The 21,006-nt window shown below is 43.4% G+C and overlaps 1 protein-coding gene across 1 annotated transcript in view; it reads left to right on the top strand.

Annotated features, from left to right (window-relative positions):
• The first annotated feature begins 7,934 nt into the window (after positions 1 to 7,934).
• OSBPL2 (oxysterol binding protein like 2) overlaps positions 7,935 to 21,006 on the top strand; it is a 196,433-nt gene continuing 183,361 nt past the window's right edge. Inside the window, exon 1 of the mRNA XM_073607517.1 lies at positions 7,935 to 8,079. The gene's annotated coding sequence lies outside the window, so the exon portion shown is untranslated. The remainder of the gene's footprint in view (positions 8,080 to 21,006) is intronic.

The raw sequence follows: 21,006 nt of genomic DNA, 5'->3' as shown, positions 1-21,006 counted from the left end.
ACCCCAAAAAAAAAACTACATGAAAAATCCTAAAAAAAAAAATACAAATAAACATTTGGATATTTTTTTTTTTAACTCACCTCTAAATGCCTGTTGCTAGGGGGTCCCTCATAGTCTGCCTCTTTCAGTGCCTGGGCTGGTGACATCACTTCCGTCTCGGCACAGGAAGGGCTCAGCTCTGCTCCCTCCCTCCTGTCAATCATCTGGGACCCATTACAGGTCCCAGGTGACTGAGCGGCCAATCACGGTGCTCGGCGCCGCTCGCGCATGCGCAGTGGGTGCCAGGCTGTGAAGCCACAGCCCGGCGCCCACAGTTGCAATGCCGGCGCCGCCGAACGGAGAGGGAGATGAGCGGGGCTTTGACCCCCCGCATCGCTGGACCCTGGGACAGGTAAGTGTCCAATTCAAAGTCAGCAGCTGCAGTATTTGTAGCTGCTGACTTTTAATTTTTTTTTTTTTTTTGACTGGCCCTCCTCTTTAAAGCATATCTAAACCCCAGAACAAAAAATGGAATATACTTCATCCTAACAGTCCTTAGATGTGGTGGCTGCATTTGTTTCCTTTTTTCAGGCTATTATTTTTATTTTCAGCTGATGATCCTGCCAGTAACACGCAACCTGATCCAGGGTGACAACGCTCACTGTACTATGTCTATGGAGGAGCAGCGTTGTCACTGTAGGCTAAGTGTTGTAGGACTCCAGAACACCTTCTCGTCTGCCCATCTTCTTTACGTCGGGGGGAGGTTTTCTGTACTCCTCAGAGATAGCTATGTACAGTGCTCACTGATAACAGTCAGCACAGGAAGAGACCACAGGAGGTTGTCAGTTTACAAGATTTTAACCAGGATTAATATTTTTTTTTATATGCACTTATTAAATACCGTAGATATAACAAAACACTTTTAGCCCTCGTTCACACAGGGCCTGTGAATCCGTGTCCCATGTGAGGGCTGTGTTTACCTGCATGGGGATGGACAGGTATTCTGTGCATACCCATGCAGGCAGTCCTGTTGCTGTCAAATTGGATGCAGCGGCTGCACGGACACAGCCACTGCTCTTAATGTGACATCCGTTCCAGTGCGGGACTGCGGGTGCACAGATGTCAATGACCAGTGAAGGATATAACCATTGCATCGCTGGAAGTGATGTTGGCTTTAATTCAGTTTTAATAGGCGGTGTCAAGTTCTTTTTATGGGGACATCAGGGGTCTATTAGACCCCTAATGCTTACCCTGCACTAAGCCTAAACAGGCCAGGTACAAACAGGGCCCTATCATTTGTATGAGTGGGAGGAATAGTGCCCCATCTTTAGTGTCAGTGGGAGGAATAGTGCTTCATCATTGGTGTCAGTGGAAGGAATAGTGCCCCATCATTGGGAGGAATAGTGCCCCATTATTGGTGTCAGTGAGAGGAATAGTGACCCATCAGTGGGAAAAATAATGCCCCATCATTGGTGTCAGTATGAGGAATAGTGTCCCATAATTGGTGTCAGTGGAAGGAATAGTGTCCTATCATTGGTGTCAGTGGGAACAATAGTGCCCCATCATTACTATCAGTGGGAGGAATAGTGTCCCATCATTGGTGTCAGTGGGAGGAATAGTGCCCCATCATTGGTATCAGTGGGAGGAATAGTGCCCTATCATTGGTGTCAGTGAGAGGAATAGTGACCCATCATTGATGTCAGTGGGATGAATAGTGCTCCATCATTGGTATTAGTGGGATGAATAGTGCCCCATATTTGGTGTCAGTGGGAGGAATAGTGCCCCGTCATTGGTATCAGTGGATGGAATAGTGCCCCATTATTGGTGTCAATGGGAGGAATAGTGCCCTGTCATTAGTATCAGTGTGAGGAATAGTGACCCTCATTGGTGTCAGTGGGAGGAATAGTGTCCCATCATTGGTGTTAGTGGGAGGAATAGTGCCGCATCATTGGTATCAGTGGAATGAATAGTGCTCCATCACTGGTGTCAGTTGGAGAAATAGTGACCCATCATTACTATCATTGGGAGGAATAGTGTCCCATCATTGGTGTCAGTGTGAAGAATAGTGCCCCATCATTGGTATCAGTGGGAGGAATAGTGCCCTATCATTGGTGTCAGTGAGAGGAATAGTGACCCATCATTGGTGTCAGTGGGATAAATAGTGTCCCCATCATTGGTGTCAGTATGAGGAATAGTGCCCCATCTTTGGTGTCAATGGAAGGAATAGTGCCCCATCATTGGTGTCAGTGGGACGAATAATATCCCATCATTGGTGTCAGTGGAAGGAATAGTGCCCTATCCTTATAGTTTCAAAGGTTGTAGGTGTGGCACTGTTCTCGTGTTTTAAAGTTTGTGTGATCACAACTCATTTGCTAGTCACTGCTGTAGATATGTAAACAAACTTGAGTGCATTATCAATGCTGCATGTGCAAACAATGCTCGTATGAAAAAGTGACTAGTGCTGAAATTATTCAATAATTAAATAAATTAAAACTCAAAGTGACAAGTGCTCTTCATTCATATGTGACAAGTTACAGGTGCTCTTCATATATCCTAATATTCCAGAAAGCAACAAGTGCTCTTCAATTGTTTGTGCTGGTGCTCCTTATAGTGCCCCTATAGGTAATGCACTCACCGGAAATCCTCACCCCTTCCAGGTGTATTGCGCATTCACAGTATCTGCCACTGTGCAGCAATATGAAGATCCACGGCTTGCTTTATTCCTAGTATACGATCCTTCCTGCCTCCCACATATAGAAGAAGAAAGCTCCCATAGTTTAATACCATTTTTAAAAGCTTTATTGTGCCAAACAGTACAGTTATACTCACATTTACACTGTGTGTTAAAAGTTAGTATAAAAAAAAACCCAGGAAGCTGGGATAATCCATAATCCGCGGTTTTGACCGGAAGTGGCGCAAAGACGTTCAAAAACTCCGCCCTATCATTGGTGTCAGTGGGAGGAATAGTGCCCTATCATTGGTGTCAGTGGGAGGAATAGTGCCCTATCATTGGTGTCAGTGGGAGGAATAGTGACCCATCATTGGTGTCAGTGGGAGGAATAGTGACCCATCATTGGTGTCAGTAGGAGGAATAGTCCCCCATCATTGGTGTCAGTGAGAGGAATAGTGTCCCATCATTAGTGTCAGTGGGAGGAATAGTGCCCTATCATTGGTGTCAGTGGGAGGAATAGTGCCCCATTATTGGTGTCAGTGGGAGGAATAGTGCCCTATCATTGGTGTCAGTGAGAGGAATAGTGTCCCATCATTAGTGTCAGTGGGAGGAATAGTGCCCTATCATTGGTGTCAGTCAGTGAGAGGAATAGTGTCCTATCATTGTGTCAGTGGGAGGAATAGTGACCCATCATTGGTGTCAGTGGGAGGAATAGTGACCCATCATTGGTGTCAGTGGGAGGAATAGTGACACATCATTGGTGTCAGTGGGAGGAATAGTGCCCTATCATTGGTGTCAGTGGGAGGAATAGTGCCCTATCATTGGTGTCAGTGGGAGGAATAGTGCCCTATCAATGGTGTCAGTGAGAGGAATAGTGCCCTATTATTGGTGTCAGTCAGTGAGAGGAATAGTGTCCTATCATTGTGTCAGTGGGAGGAATAGTGACCCATCATTGGTGTCAGTGGGAGGAATAGTGACCCATCATTGGTGTCAGTGGGAGGAATAGTGCCCTATCATTGGTGTCAGTGGGAGGAATAGTGCCCCATTATTGGTGTCAGTGGGAGGAATAGTGCCCTATCATTGGTGTCAGTGAGAGGAATAGTGTCCCATCATTAGTGTCAGTGGGAGGAATAGTGCCCTATCATTGGTGTCAGTCAGTGAGAGGAATAGTGTCCTATCATTGTGTCAGTGGGAGGAATAGTGACCCATCATTGGTGTCAGTGGGAGGAATAGTGACCCATCATTGGTGTCAGTGGGAGGAATAGTGACACATCATTGGTGTCAGTGGGAGGAATAGTGACACATCATTGGTGTCAGTGGGAGGAATAGTGCCCTATCATTGGTGTCAGTGGGAGGAATAGTGCCCTATCAATGGTGTCAGTGAGAGGAATAGTGCCCTATTATTGGTGTCAGTCAGTGAGAGGAATAGTGTCCTATCATTGTGTCAGTGGGAGGAATAGTGACCCATCATTGGTGTCAGTGGGAGGAATAGTGACCCATCATTGGTGTCAGTGGGAGGAATAGTGCCCTATCATTGGTGTCAGTCAGTGAGAGGAATAGTGTCCTATCATTGTGTCAGTGCGAGGAATAGTGCCCTATCATTGGTGTCAGTGGGAGAAATAGTGACACATCATTGGTGTCAGTGGGAGGAATAGTGCCCCATCATTGGTGTCAGTGGGAGGAATAGTGTCCTATCATTGGTGTCAGTGGGAGGAATAGTGACTCGTCAATGGTGTCAGTGAGAGGAATAGTGCCCTATCATTGGTGTCAGTCAGTGAGAGGAATAGTGTACTATCATTGTGTCAGTGCGAGGAATAGTGCCCTATCATTGGTGTCAGTGGGAGGAATAGTGACACATCATTGGTGTCAGTGGGAGGAATAGTGCCCTATCATTGGTGTCAGTGGGAGGAATAGTGACCCATCATTGGTATCAGTGGGAGGAATAGTGACCCATCATTGGTGTCAGTGGGAGGAATAGTGCCCTATCATTGGTGACAGTGGTATACATAATGCCCCATCATTGGTGTCAGTGGGAGGAATAGTGCCCCATAATTGGTATCAGTGGGAAGAATAGTGCCCCATCATTGGTATTAGTGGGAGAAATAGTTCCCCATCATTGGTATCAGTGGGATGAATAGTGCTCCATCATTGGTATTAGTGAGATGAATAGTGCCCCATATTTGGTGTCAGTGGGAGGAATAGTGCCCCGTCATTGGTATCAGTGGATGGAATAGTGCCCCATCATTGGTGTCAGTGGGTGGAATAGTGCTCCAAGGACTGGATACAAGCAAAGGGGCGTGGTTTGGAGACCACTATTCTAAGGGATACTTGGTAAAAGTAAATTATCAGGTTTTATATGTTGTGGATATGAAGGTTTTTCCTTAGGCTAGGTCGACATCTGTGTGGGTGGTTCCTGCTGTGAGTCTACACTCTGCACCTGTTCCTGCGACCGCAACCACCTGCACAAAAAAAAAAACCACACTCCTAATGGCATGCCACGCACACTGGAAATCACACCTGCACTGGGAACCACACTGCGTTCGCAGTTCCCATGCGGGCTGCGATTTCTAAAATGCAGCAGGGACCTTTCCCCTGCATTTCAGGAGGCATGGCAGCCCAATCAAACAAATAGGCCACCGTGCCCGTGCAAAATACAGCTCGCAGAACCTAGCCGTACAGTTTGAGAAACCCTCTGAAGCTCCTTTCTTCTTGTATAGTATTTATTATTACTATTTTTTTTGTTTTTACAGATCTTCTACCTCCTTTAAGGCTATTACCCTTCATTACTTCATCCAAAAATGAAAAAAAAAATAATATTTGCCTTACCACTTCACAACCGCCCTATAGCAGTTATACTGCTACAGGGAAGCAGCTGTGTGCAGAATCACACATATATATATCTATATATATATAGATATATATATCTATATAGCTCACAAAAGTGAATACACCGCTCACATTTTTGTAAATATTTTCTTCTATCTTTTCATGTGACAACACTGAAGAAATGACACTTTGCTACAATGTAAAGTAGTGAGTGTACAGCTTGTATAACAGTGTAAATTTGCTGTCCCCTCAAAATAACTCAACACACAGCCATTAAAGTCTAATCCGCTGGCAACAAAGGTGAGTACACCCCTAAGTGAAAATGTCCAAATTGGGCCCAATTAGTCATTTTCCCTCCCCGGTGTCATGTGACTCGTTAGTGTTACAAGGTCTCAGGTGTGAATGGGGAGCAGGTGTGTTCAATTTGGTGTTATCGCTCTCACTCTCATACTGGTCACTGGAAGTTCAACATGGCACCTCATAGCAAAGAACTCTCTGAGGATCTGAAAAAAAGAATTGTTGCTCTCCATAAAGATGGCCTAGGCTATAAGAAGATTGCCAAGACTCTGAAACTGAACTGCACCACGGTGACCAAGACCATACAGCAGTTTAACAGGACAGGTTCTACTCAGAACAGGCCTCGCCATGGTCCACCAAAGAAGTTGAGGGCACGTGCTCAGCATCATCTCCAGAGGTTGACTTTGGGAAATAAACGTATGAGTGCTGCCAGCATTGCTGCAGAGGTTGAAGGGGTGGGGCGGTGGGGGGTCAGCCTGTCAGTGCTCAGACCATACGCCGCACACTGCATCAAATTGGTCTACATGGCTCTTGTGCCAGAAGGAAGCCTCTTCTAAAGATGATGCACAAGAAAGACCGCAAACAGTTTGCTGAAGACAAGCAGACTAAGGACATGGATTACTGGAACCATGTCCTGTGGTCTGATGAGAACAAAATAAACTTATTTGGTTCAGATGGTGTCAAGCGTGTGTGGCGGCAACCAGGTGAGGAGTACAAAGACAAGTGTGTCTTGCCTACAGTCAGGCATGGTGGTGGGAGTGTCATGGTCTGGGGCTGCATGAGTGCTGCCGGCACTGGGGAGCTACAGTTCATTGAGGGAACCATGAATGCCAACATGTACTGTGACATACTGAAGCAGAGCATGATCCCCTCCCTTTGGAGACTGGGCCACAGGGCAGTATTCCAACATGATAAGGACCCCAAACACACCTCTAAGTTGACCACTGCCTTGCTAAAGAAGCTGAGGGTAAAGGTGATGGACTGGCCAAGCATGTCTCCAGACCTAAACCCTATGGAGAATCTGTGGAGCATCCTCAAATGGTAGGTGGAGGAACGCAAGGTCTCTAATATCCACCAGCCCTGTGATGTCATCATGGAGGAGTGGAAGAGGACTCCAGTGACAACCTATGAAGCTCTGGTGAACTCCATACCCAAGAGGGTTAAGGCAGTGCTGGAAAATAATGGTGGCCACACAAAATGTTCACACTTTGGGCCCAATTTGGACATTTTCACTTAGGGGTGTACTCACTTTTGTTGCCAAAACAAAATGTTTAGACATTAATGGCTGTGTGTTGAGTTATTTTGAGGGGACAGCCAGGGGCGTTGCTAGGTCTACAAAAGATCTGGGGCTAGAGCTGATAGCAGCGAAGTAAAGAAAGTCATACGCTTGGGTGGGCATACACATGTAGAGAATATACGTGTGTGTGTGTGTGTGTGTGTGTATATATATATATATATATATATATATATATATATATATATGTATGTATATATAGACCTGGATGGAGGACAGGAAATACTTAAGTTAACTTTTCACATTAACAGGCTGGTAATTGGTTGCTAGGATTGCAACCAATCACCTGCTGTTTAATGAAAAAAGTTAACTCCTGCGGTTCCCGCCCCCATTCAGCCCTGTGCTAATGTCCGCGGGCCGGGTGGTGGGCCAGGTTCCGACCCCTGCCCTAGAGACTCGGGGCTATGGGCCCCAGATTCGAGGCTATAGCCTCAATAGACACCCCCTAGCAACGCCTCTGGGGACAGCAAATGTACACTGTTACAGGATACTGCCTGAGCAGAGCAAGCTCCGCCCACTGCAGGCTGCCGATAGAAAACTAAAGGAGGGGGCGGAGACAAGACCGGTCGCCCTGCACAAGGTGGGAGAGCAGCAGTGACCGGTCTGTATAGACACAGAGCTCTCCACTAATAAGACATGACTGTGGTATTGGACTACATGTGTTGAGGTGTAATGCAGCCTGTGTGTTGGGTCCTCTGTACGGTTCCCCGAGCGGTGTCAGCCTGTACAGAGGGGTGAGGTGTGCCCTGTCCCGGGCGGGTGAGGTGTGTCCTGTGTGTGGAGTGTAGAACTCCGGGATCACACACAGCCCGCCTTCACATCACCTCACACGCTTCCAAGCCCAACATCGAGGCTACTGCTAGCGCCCGCCCACCGCGCGTCGCCATTGGACGAGCGGCCCGCCAGTCTGAAGTAACCGGGCGGCGATTGGCTGAGACGGGAGTGACTGGGCCTGGCGCTCACTTCCGCCTGGGTGTCAGTGGTGAAGCAGAGTGCCTGACAAGCGAAGCAGGTAAACAGTGCAGGCCTGAGGGCCCCTCGGGGTGGCGGGGGCCCGGACACTGGGCTGGAGGGTGGGTCGTGTCATCTGTGACGGGGACATACACACCTGTGTGCTGCCAATGGCACAGGGAGACCTCCTGCGTGTGTTTACACCGGGGGGACTACAGGTCCCAGAATGTGCTGTACATACAGTGCAGCCTGTGATAGAACTACAGGTCCCAGCATGTTGTGCACCTCCATTGCAGCCTGTGATAGAACTAGAAGTCCCAGCATGCCCTACACCTCCATTACAGCCTGTGATAGAACTACAGGTCCCAGCATGCCCTACACCTCCATTACAGCCTGTGATAGAACTACAGGTCCCAGCATGCCCTACACCTCCATTGCAACCTGTGATAGAACTACAGGTCCCAGCATGCCTTGCTCCTCTCTTGCAGCCTGTAATAGAACTACAAGTGTCAGCATGCTGTGCACTTTCATTGCAGCCTGTGATAGAACTAAAAGCCCCAGTATGCTCTGCAGGATCATTGCAGCCTGTGATAGGACTAGAAGTCCCAGCATGCTTTGCTCCTCTATTGCAGCCTGTGCTAGAACTACAGGTCCCAGCATGAATGCTCTGCGCTTCCATTGTAGCCTAGGTTCCTGGATGGCTGGGCTAGAACTACAAGTTCCAGCATGCTTTGTATTTCTATTGCAGCCTGGAGTCCTGAGTGGCTTGGCTGGAACTACCAGTCCCAGCATGCCGTGCAGCTTCCTTATAGCCTGTGATAGACCTCCAAGTGCCAGCAGGCTCTGCAGAATCATTGCAGCCTGTCATAGAACTACAAGTCCCATCATGCTTTGCATGTCTGTTACAGCCCGGAGTCCTGAGTAGCTGGGCTGGAACTACATGACCCAGCATGTGCTGCACCTACATTACAGCCTGTGATAGAAGTCCCAACATGCTCTGCACCTCCATGAACGCCATGGGCTCCTGGGTATCTGGGCTGGGACTACAAGCCCCAGCATGCACTGCAGAGATGCTCCTGTCATCCGGGGTAAGAAACCAGGAACACAGGTGGTGGTGTTGCCCATAGCAACCAGTTAGATTCTTTGTTTTTTTTTTTTTTTCTTTCTCCCAGAGAATATGAAATGTGATTGGTCCGTAGAAGTGAACTTTTCCTCTGGTTTTGCTATTTTAAAGTTTAAATCAATCTGTTTAAGCGTTCGGTCAGATCTAATAACTGATGGGAATGGTTTTCTATCATGGTTAGTCTTTTCTACCAGGCCAGCATTTGTTATGTCTTCATAGAGAAGAGTCTGAAAACCTATAGAGGGCTCAGAATTATTATGGACCCATCACTGTGATTGGATGGCTTGTAATGATGTGAATACAATGTTGCTGGATGTTTTGTAGTAGGGATGCACCAATAACATTATTTTTTTTTTTTTTTACAAGTACCAATACTTTTTCTTTTTTTAGTACTCGCCGATACCAATTACCGATACCTACCGCAACTGCTTTGTTTTTACTTCAGCTGTCAGCAATGGTACAAAGCATTGCAAAGTTATTTACAAATGAAATAAATAGATTTTTTTTTTTTTTAAATGTGAGCTTTTTCAATGTGAAATGTGTAAAAATATTTACTAACAAAGCAAACAAAAAAAAAAGTTTTAATTGTTTATCATTTGTATGACATGAACAAAAAAAAAATAGCAGGCAAATAATTAAAGTGGCGTTCCGGCCGAAATTATACTTTTTAAATAAAAATACCCCTATAATACACAAGCTTAATGTATTCTAGTAAAGTTAGTCTGTAAACTATGGTCTCTTTTGTTAGTTTATAGCAGTAGTTTGTTATTTTATAAACTTACAGCAGGCCGCGGCCATCTTAAGTGTGGGCATCTGAAGCCAGACTGTATTTCTTCCTGGATCTCATCCTTGCAGATCTCGCACACGCTCAGTGCAGCACAAGCAGTGTAATAGCTTTCAGGTCAAGTTTCCATAGCAACAGCAGTGTCAGAGGCAGTTGCCGCCCCTTCCCAGAAGGCATTGCAAACAGGAAATGATGCGATGGGCCGCGGCCAGGGAGGAGGAAGTGAAAAATGAATACAGCAGATATACAGTAAGTGCTGAGAAAAAAAAAAAATATATATCCAATTCGTTTACAGTGCACAGTTTAGTGAGGGATGGTGAAGAGTTGTAAAAGTGGGTGGAACCCCACTTTAAATGGAGGAGAATAAGGAGTTAATTAAGGCTGATTAGAGTAAAGTAAGGGTTAATAAGGGGTTAAACAGGAACATTTGTTCATCCCTTTTGATTTGCAGATGAAGAAACAGAAAGATACAAAAAGACAATGTTTCTTTTTATTTTAGTGTGGCTGAGCAATGTTGTTGATAAACATTGCTGGCTTTTTTTTTTTTTTTTTTTTTTGACCGCTCCAATTTGGACTTCTTTAACACTTCAGCTGTCAACAGGGGAGACCCACTGACCGCTCAAAGAACCGAGCCTGAAAGTATCAGTTTCAGGGATCGGTGCATTTGCACGAATATCGATATGTGTGAAAATACTCGGTATCAGCACCGATACTAGTATCGGTGCAACCTTACTTTGTAGTGATGTAGATACAATATTGCTGGATGATTTGTAATGATGTAGATCAGGGGTCTCAAACTGGCGGCCCTCCAGCTCTTGCAAAACTACAAGTCCCATCATGCCTCTGCCTGTGGGAGTCATGCTTGTAACTGTCAGCCTTGCAATGCCTCATGGGACTTGTAGTTTTACAACAGCTGGAGGGCCAGCAGTTTGAGACCCCTGCTGTAGATGAATACAATGTTGCTGGATGATTTGTAATGATTGTAGATGAATACAATAATAATATAAAAAAAAATGTACACTCATAAAATAAAGTGCCTTTAGACCGACACTGAGTCTTTCCAGCAGTTTGTTTTGGGGCTAGCTAGCGCTGTTTCCATGTTCCGGGATCGGCATGCGGTCTAAGCTTCGATCTGGTGCGGGCAGGAAGTGACGTTGGCGTTTACCCAGAAGCCAGCTAGCTAGCCCCAAAACTGCTGGAAAGACTCAGTGCCGGTCTACAGGCACTTTATTTTATGAGTGTACTTTTTTTATACCTATTTTGTTGTCCTAAATATATTTTAAACATGTTGCGCAATGATGGTTGTCTGCTTTCCATGAGATATCGAGATTAATGTGGAGATGTAAGGAGTAACCGTTGGCAACCAATTTGGGGAATCTTCAGATAAACCTATAAGAGCGGAGTGGTTAACCCAGCATAAACCAAAGGCGCGTTTTTTTTTTTTACATGTTTCTGGTGAGTGTCCATTTTAGAAGGTGGTGGTGGTGTCTCGCGAATTGGTGAAAAGTTTTCCCAACCACGAATGTGAATTTGTGCACGTGGGATTCGGATGATCAACTTGTGCAGAGGATTATTGGGAATGTTTATCTATTTGAACACGTGATTTTTCTTTTAGTCATCACTATTTTGGATTAAGTAAAATTAGTTTTTTTTTTAATGTATTATTTAACAATTTTTTTGCTGTATCACGGATACAATTTGGTCACGTGTTTTGTGATAAAAATATATTTCATATTTTTGAGATCAGCGCAGTTACCCTTTTCCATTTGTCACATTTCTTACCCCCACACTATTGATGGGGGATTCATAACTGCAGCAGATCTAACGTTTTCATTTAAAGACATGGTCACATATATTATTTGCGCCGGTGACACATTCTTTTAATAGATGGATACAATGTTGCTGGATGGTTTCTAGAGATGTAGGTGGATACAACGTTTGTTGGATGGTTTGTAGTGATTATAGATGGATACAATGTTGCTGCTGTGTTGGTAACAATCCAGTAATGATATTCATTGTTTACTTGTCAGATCCCCAGCACACTGACATGCTGAATAAACTGGGCTGTCTGAAGTTGTTATGGTACAAGAACATAATAATAATAATAATTACTATACAGAATTTGTATAGCACCAACAGTTTACGCAGCACTTTACAATATAAAAGGGAGACAATACAAGAGGATTAAGAGGACCCTGCTCAGAAGAGCTTACAATCTAATAGCATTCAGCTTTTTTTTATTTCATTTGGGCAAAGAAGACTTTCTTTACAGACCTTTTTTTTTATTTTTTTATTTATTTATTTTTACTGACCGCCTATTCTGGCTTAGTTGACACTAATGCCGGCCATATACGGTTCGAATTTCGTAAGAATTTTCTTTTCGAAAATCGTATCAAAGAATTTTCGTTTGAATTTCGCAACCATTAGTGGAGCTGCAACAACGGACGATTTTTGTGCGGCAATCAAATTTGAGGAATCGGACATGTTGGAAATTTTTTGAAAAACGGAACGATTTTCTAATCAACGATGGGAGAATCGCGTGAGTAATGTAATAAGAAAAGAAAATTTACAGAGAGAAAAGAAGATTCCCGGCCACGAAAATTCTTTTCTGTAGCAACACACAATCTCAAAAAAAAAGAACTTTCTGATTTTGAAAAGAAAATTTGTTCCAAATTCAACCGGTTTCCACTATTGCAACCCCAAAGTCACATGATTTTTTTTTTTTTTTTGGACACAATTTTACCGCTATTTTTTGCCGCGGCTTGAAGCAATGCCTGTATATTCTTGAGGTCTATGGACCTCAAGTCGCATCAAAGTGGGACCAAAGTAATGCAGGGACTACTTTGAAGTCGCACAGATATGAACGGTACTCATTGGAAATAATGGGGTATGACTTGTCATGCGACTTTTCAGCCCCAAATCGCATGAAAAGTCTCACTAGTGGAAACCGAGCCAAATACTCATACCCTGTCAGAATATGAACAGGTGATGGTTCAATAACAGTGGCAGGTTTTATGGTGCTGCCGATTGTATAGAACACAGGACGTTCCCAGGAACCTATTGGTTCAATAAGAACGTTCAGGCTAGATTCACATCTGTGTGCTGGGGAAAACCCACAAAATCGCATGCTTTCCCAACACACAGGGAAATGCACTGCACTTTAGTACTTTAGCAAATGAGTGGGGGTGCCACTAATTGTCAATGGCACCCCCATGCATCTGCAAACACACATCCTAAACTGAATGGTGCCGCAGCAGAATGCGGTTCTATGCAGCATGTTTTTAGGAAAGAGCCGGGGACTTCTTTTCTGTGTTTTTCACATGTAGGGGAGTGTATTAAAATTAATGGACTGTCCTATGCGCAAGAGCATGCAGAGATGCACCCGTGCAAGCCCCAGTGTCAACCAAGCCTTAGGGCCCATTCACACCACCCTGCATTGTGCTGTGTAGCGGATAGACGGGGCATTTTGCTTTTTTGTGCCGTGCGTTCAGTTCCCACCACCGTGAAAACAAGTAGGGTGTTCTTCGTTACTAATACTGTTTTTGACACACTACAACACTGTGTACGGCGGTGCAGAAACATAAATGATCTGTCAGTTTGTGACATTTCAAAAAGCTGCAAAAAAAAAAAAAAAAAAAGATGAAGTTGAATAGTGTGATGCGTTGTAATAAACACGTCACCCTGTTCCCTTCACGGCGCACCCCAGTGGCCTCTGCTGATATCGGGTCATGTTGTCATGCTGCGTACCCGTAAATTTCCACATTTTGCAGCCAAATTGGGATAACCTCTACTTTTGTTTTTGTTACATGTCAACATTCATGTGGCAATTTAGAAGATGTTTAAAAATGGCTGCTTATCTTTTTATTTGTTGGTAAATCCTGCTTGGCTTTCCTCTTCTATGCATTGGTGTGCGCAGCCTATTGCATTAGGGTGTGCACCCCAAAGCTCAAACACACGTGTGTGTGTGTGTGTGTGTGTGTGTGTGTGTGTGTGTGTGTGTGTGTGTGTGTGTGTCATACGCACCCCTTTTATAAATAAACATTTTAAAATGTATTAAAACATGGACAGTGGACAGCATCAGTAAGCCGGTGGACTTTATCAGTGGGCAGTGTCAGTAGAGCAGTGGATGGTGTCATGAGAGTAGAGATTGGTGTCAGTAGTGTGTGTGTTTTTTTTTTTTTTTTTTTCCCATTCCCTTCTCTGCAGCCTCAGCTACCCTGCACAGTGAAGGAATGGGAGTTGCTCTGTGCTGAACTTCCTGTCCATTCACAAAATGAAGCATATTCAACACAGTTTGCTATACTTCAGTTCTGAAGAAACACAGTGGGTGATCAGTACCGATCACTCGCTGTGTTCATTCAGAAAAGGAAGGGTCGGTAAATTACATATTTACTGGCTCCATCCTGAAACAACCCCACAGCAGCCAGCAGGAGAGGAGGGAAGCAGGCAGTACTTCGGAGAGGACACTGTGGGCCCAAGGTTGCAGTGGCATCTGCACCCCATGGGGTGATTAGGGTGTGCCCAGGTACTCCCCCTGTGCACACCTATGCTTCTATGTAATGTTAAGGAGGTGGTGGGGCAGTTATGTTTACCATAATTAAAGGGCATCTAAAGTCTCTAATACTTACCTTTCCTTCAACAGTTTGAGCCCCCTCTCTGGCATCTTCTACCCGACTTCTGGGTGCCAGAATGCAGCTCTCTTTATTGACGATTGTCATTGATGACAGGATCCGAGCCCATAGATCGCCCATAGATGTTTGTCTGTTTTTTTTTTTTTTTTTTTAAATTAGAAACTCTTTTTTTCACTTTAAACCTGTGTGTAGTGTGCTGGCAGGTCTTCATTATCAGTTGTAAATGATGTGCAAGACTGTCTGTCCTAATAAAGCTCTCAAGGTTTCGGTGGTACATTGTATAGTAATATAGTTTTATACCAATCTGTTCCTAAACCTGTCTCCTAACTGCACATTGAAATCTGTTCTCAAAAATATAAGCTGTCTATAGAGCTGTCTATAGAGCTGTGTAAAATCCTGCTACAAAGGAAAGAAATAATGGTTTCAATTCACGAAGAGTTAACTAACGGCAAATAAAATGCGGTAAAATATCGCTTGCGGTTAATCAGTTTAGAAAGTGCAGTTCACTAAGAATTTTGCGTTTTTAAATAACGAATGCAGTGTTTCTTCAATTTGAGCCGTAATTACTGTATATTTTTTTTTTTTTTTTTTATGCATTAATTTTATCTTATTGAGCTGGTTGATAAGGAGCAGGCCGGAAATTCGGCTGCCGCGTTCTTAAAGTGGAGTTCCAGTCTGGAGGAAAAAATATTGTAGCTGCTAACTTTTAGCCCCCGTTTACACCTATGCGAATTACATGCGCTTCCAATTCTCAGGACATTTTAAAATACATTCATATGAATGCATCTGGTTCACATATGTACGTTGCATTCGCACTGCGCATTGCACAAAAAATGTGTGCGTTTTCTGGGCATTGTGGTGCGAATTACAAGCCCATTATCTTCTATGGGAACGCATCTGATGCGCAGATGCGTTGCGTTCTGAACATGGATTTTCTCCTTCTCCTCACTACACCTCCCCCTCTCCCTGCTCACTGATCCGCAGCTAAAACGCAGATGAACCTCTGAACAACTGATTTTTATCTTCACAGTGAAACCTGAGTTTCAATTCGCACCGCATATGTGTGAACCCAGGCTAAATATAAGGGGACTTGCCTGTCCAGGGATCCTGCGATGTCAGCACCCCAGCCGATTCATCCATCAGCTTCAGATGCAGGTGCCAGCATTGCAAGTAAGGGAAACCGGTGGTGAAGTCTTAAGGCTTCACAGGCGGTTTCCTACTGCGCAGGCGCAAATCGCGCTGCGCTTTCTGAATGGTCCTGCTGTCTTCTGGGACACGCGCAGGTTCTAGAAGACTGCTGGGGGGGGGATGGGGGAGGGGCCAGACATGACTTGGATTGCCGTGCAGCGATTTTACCAGGAAGTTGGAGCGGGTACCTGTCAAAACCAGATTCCCCCCAAAAGTGCCAAATGTGGCAGTGGAGGGAGGGGGAGGGTGCAAGCGGAGCTTCTCCTTTTGGGTTGAGCTCCACTTTAACAACTGATGACTCCTCAGCTGTCAGCGGGTTCCCGTAACGTCATAATAATTTTTAAATTTATTTTTTGTGAATTCGACTTTATTTACCGAATGCGATAATTTATGCTAATGAGTCACATGACTGTTATCGCATGTGGTACACGTTAGTGAATTGACCCTATTTTTTTTTTTTTTTTTTTATTATTTTTAGGTATACTGTATGAATGGGAACACATAACAACTATTAAGTGAAGGTTTCTCAAATTAGGTGATGTAGCCCCTGTCCCATAGCTGCCCCCTGGGAAGTCTACACCACTAGTGTCTTCCGGGGAGTTCTCATAAACTGTGAAATCTCTGGGGAAATGGCTGTATTTGCTCTCGTTTTTATAAAGTGCAATGGCTTCAGAAACATGAGTGTTTGTTAGTATAATGCCGCTAATACTGCTATAGACACAGATTAAGTATAAGAAATAACAAATGGGTCTCATGCAGCGCATGCACAAGATCTGGCTTTGTCATCATTGGTGGGCCGGCAGCAAAAAAAAAAAAAAATGCCAAAGAATCCGACAACCATTCATAATGACAGCACATGACTACAGGAGGAGGTGAAGAGGAGCATTAGCATACGGCAACGTATTTTTCTATGATCACTGCAAAAATGGCGGCTTTTTCATATCAGGGCAAGGAGCCATGGGAGGGGGGGCTATTTAAGCATCAATGCACGTCGTGCTGCACTGAGAGTTGGGTGGGTTGAGGTGGCATTCAATGAATGGCATTGCATCGCACGGTATCGCAGCTAAGTAATGTGAATAGGGCTTTGGGGTTCATTTCCTAATGCACCTCTGAAAAGTCATCTGCATTGGATCACTTTATAGAGGGCAGTAGAGCAGCAGCTGCTGGGCATTCAGGAGGTGATACTGCCGACTCATTGATACCTTTTTTTTTTTTTTTTTTTTATTATTATTTATTGTTTTCAGCCAAAGGGAAATTTTGAATGGGAATACTGTGCCACACCTGCCAACCAAGCGCTTGTCTCACTTTTGCAGCACAGACCCTCGCACTTAAATGCATTTTGCAGCAGTACCACCACCTTTAACCCAACAGGCGGTATACATTTTGCTGTGCTGCAATTGTGACAATGTGTACTAACATGGCCACTGAACATTTTAACTTGTGGCTAGACAGTCAGGGGCGGTAAAAGTGCTGCTCAGCTACATCCACCCCTCACCCATCCTCATAAATTTTGGGCTTGGTGTTCTTTCAGTGAGAGCTTGTTTAGGGTTTTATGTGTCTACCTTCGTGTGTTTACCAGCGTGCTCTTCCATATTGTTGTTGCATTCTTCTTGGAGATTTCTAGATTAGACCCCAGAGACAAGGAAGATCATCTGCTCCAATGACTGAACAGCTGAGATAAGATATCGGTTATACTGGCATAGCATTGTTGTCAGTCAGCCAACAGGCAGACTGTCATTGTAAGTAGCAGTAACACCACCAGCAAATAGCTGAGTTTGCATATATGATGAGCAAATATGGCTGCCCCCATGTACATAAAAAACATACTACATCAGAATGATCTCTCTTCTATTAAGGGCTAAAAATTCAGGAACATTCAGGCACAGATGGTAACTAGGGGAAAATGCCAGGATTTACGCATTTTCCCCCTGGAAGTATTACAGTGGTTTGTATAGACACTGGGGTTCATTTCCTAATTTGGAGAGTGCAAAATCTGGTGCAGCTCTGCTGCAGCTTGTTCGGTTACACACACACACTTTAGCTCCAGGCCTTTTCCGGTACTTTCTGTTTACATGTAACAATCAGTATTTTTTTGCTAAAACGATTCTCAGAACCCCCTAGAGCAGGGGTAGGCAACCTCGGCCCTCCAGCTGTGATGAAACTACAAATCCCATCATGCCTCTGCCTCTAGGAGCCATGCCTGTGATTGTGAGGGTCTTGCAATGTCTCATGGGACTTGTAGTTTCAAAACAGCTGGAGGGTCGAGGTTGCCTACCCCTGCCCTAGAAAATAAATTGGTGGGTTTTGCAAATGTTACACAGTATTTGCGCAGCAGTTTTTCAAATGCAATTTTTTTTTTTTTGAAGATACACTTTGCAAAAAAAAAACACGACACATAACCCTTTTTTTTTTTATTTTTATTTTTTTGTAAAATATAAAAGATGATGTTACACCGAGTAAATAGACACCTAACATGTTGCGCTTTGACCACTTGCCCACTGGGCACTTAAACCCCGTTCCTAACCAGACCAATTTTGAGCTTTCGGTGCTCTCACATTTTGAATGACAATTACTCAGTCATGCAACACTGTATCTATATGAAATTTTTGTCCTTTTTTTTTCACACAAATAGAGCTTTCTTTTGGTGGTATTTCATCACCACTGGGTTTTTAATTATTTGCGCTATAAATGAAAAAAGACTTGAAATTTTGGAAAAAAAAAAAAAAAAAATGCATTTTTCTTCGTTTTCTGTTTTTATAAATTTTGCAAATTAGTAATTTTTCTTTATAAATTTTGGGCAAAATTTATACTGCTACATATCTTTGGTAAAAATAACCCAAATCAGTGTAAATCATATGGTCTTTGTGAAAGTAATGCCCCGTACACACGATCCGAAAATCGTACGAAAAATGCCGCATTCGAATCGATCGTACGATAATCGGATCGTTAGTACAGAGCTTTCGAGAGCCGATAAGGACAGTTCATCCGATATTATTCTATTGGACGTGCACGGAAATTTTTTTCGTACGATGCCAGATCGTACGATTTTCGTTTCATCAGTACACCTATCGTTCGAAAATGCAATACAAATGCATTAAAACACATGACATCACTTCCGAATTTTTATGCTGTCGTGCGGGAATTTTCGTGACTTTAGTAAACTCATCAGATTTGACGTGAGATCAGCATGCAAAAAAAAACGGCCGATCATTCGTCCAATAATCGGATCGTGTGTACGGGGCACAGGCGTCTACAAGCTATGGTGTCAATCATTGAAAATTGATCACACCTGATGTACAGAATCTCATTTCTTAAGACACTAACAAGCCAGGACAGTACAAATACCCCCCCAAATGACCCCTTTATAGTAAGTATACATTCCAAGTTATTTAGTAAGAGGCATGGTGAGTTTTATTATTATTATTTTTTTTTTTTTTGTAATTTTTTTTTCCCCACAATTCTTAGCAAAATTAAGATTTTTTTTCTTTTCTTTTTGTAAAAAAAAAAATGCCATATTAACGGGTTATTTTTTTTCTTACATGGCTTATGCATACCACAAATTACACCCCAAGACACATTCTCCTACTCCTCCTGAGTATGGCGATACCACATGTGTGAGACTTTTACCCAGCCTGGCCACATACAGAGGCCCAACATGCAGGGAGCACCATCAGGCGTTGGAAAGTAAACACCCCAACGTATAATCTTTGAGGCATTGTGAGTCTTTTGAACATGTCATTTTTTTCCCACAAGTTTTTGGAAAATGTGGAAAGAAAATTAAAACTTTTTTTTTTTTCATAACGTTGTGCATTTTATAAGATATATATCCAACACATAGCATGTATATAGAAAAAAAGTGATTAAAATCGTGCATGCTCGTGCAATAGCAACAGACAACATACATTTTACTATTCGTAGAAAGCACTTTTTAAAGCCTTTTACAGGTTGTCACTTTAGATTTACACTGGAGGTCTGGTGCTAGAATTACTGCCCATGATCTGACATTCGTGCTGATAGCTCACATGTGGGACGATCGCTGTTTGCGTGTGAGCACAGGGGGACAGGAGCACTTATATTTTTAATTTACTTTACTAATATTTTTATTTTTATAATTTTTTTTTTTTTTTTTTGTTTTTCCTGTCACTTTTTTTTTTTTTTTTTATCCCTTTTATTGCTGTCACAAGGAATGTAAATATCCCTTGGGGGCATTTGAGAACAAAGAATGTTCCCGGAATGTGGCCCAACGCCTTTGGCAGTTATATTTGATTCTGCGGGTACACTATACGCCAACAAGGGCTGTTCTGCATGGCTAAGAGGGAAAGCCCTACCTGTACAAGAAGCAGCAAGGACCAACCTGTATTCATCAGTTTAGGCCGATATGTATTCTGCTACATATTTTTGGTAAATAAAACCGCAATAAGCGTATATTGATTGGTTTGTGCAAAAGTTATCACATCTACAAAATAGGGAATAGATTTATGGCATTATTATTATTATTATTATTATTATTATTATTATTATTATTATTATTTTTCTAGTAATGGCGGCGATCAGGGACTTTTTAGTTTTATCATCTACTCTTAATAATAATTTCTTACGAATTCGCACTACGTGGGCATCTTTATCTTTGATTTTTATGGTGACATCCTGCATCTGTATCATTGTCATATATATCTAACATGTTACTGGAGAGTTGGAGACATCATAAGCATCTGATCAATCCATATGGGCCCAGCTGTTTTGTGACGGGATATTTTGTTTCGGGCTAAACTGACTCTGTAATAGAGTCCGCTAATTCTGGTAAGCGTCCGCCTTTTATATTGATGATGGTCCACGTGGTGAATCTGGAGTCCCCTTGAAAACAAATATCTCCTATTACACGGTGGGGTATACGTTATTGGATTGGGACTATCATTGTTACCACATACACTGCAATTAGAATTTGATTTATTTTGTTTTGCTCTTGCACATTATGAATGAATATTATTAGCGCTGCAAAAATTTTTTTTTTTTTATGTTTTGAGTGTACAGCGTATCTGTATCTTTGCTAGCTGCTTTCTTTGCACCTGCCAGCGTGTCTTTCTACATTTATTGTTTAAAGGGACAGTCAGCGCTCCTCTTAGGTGGTGGTGTTTAAAGGGACAGTCAGCGCTCCTCTTAGGTGTGGTGTTTAAAGGGACAGTCAGCGCTCCTCTTAGGTGGGGTGTTTAAAGGGACAGTCAGCGCTCCTCTTAGGTGTGGTGTTTAAAGGGACAGTCAGCG

The sequence above is a fragment of the Aquarana catesbeiana genome, linkage group LG12 (assembly GCF_042186555.1).
Source record: "Aquarana catesbeiana isolate 2022-GZ linkage group LG12, ASM4218655v1, whole genome shotgun sequence".
Classification (NCBI taxonomy): domain Eukaryota; kingdom Metazoa; phylum Chordata; class Amphibia; order Anura; family Ranidae; genus Aquarana; species Aquarana catesbeiana.
The sequence above is the reverse complement of the archived record's forward strand: the minus strand, read 5'-3'. Positions and strand labels throughout refer to the sequence as shown.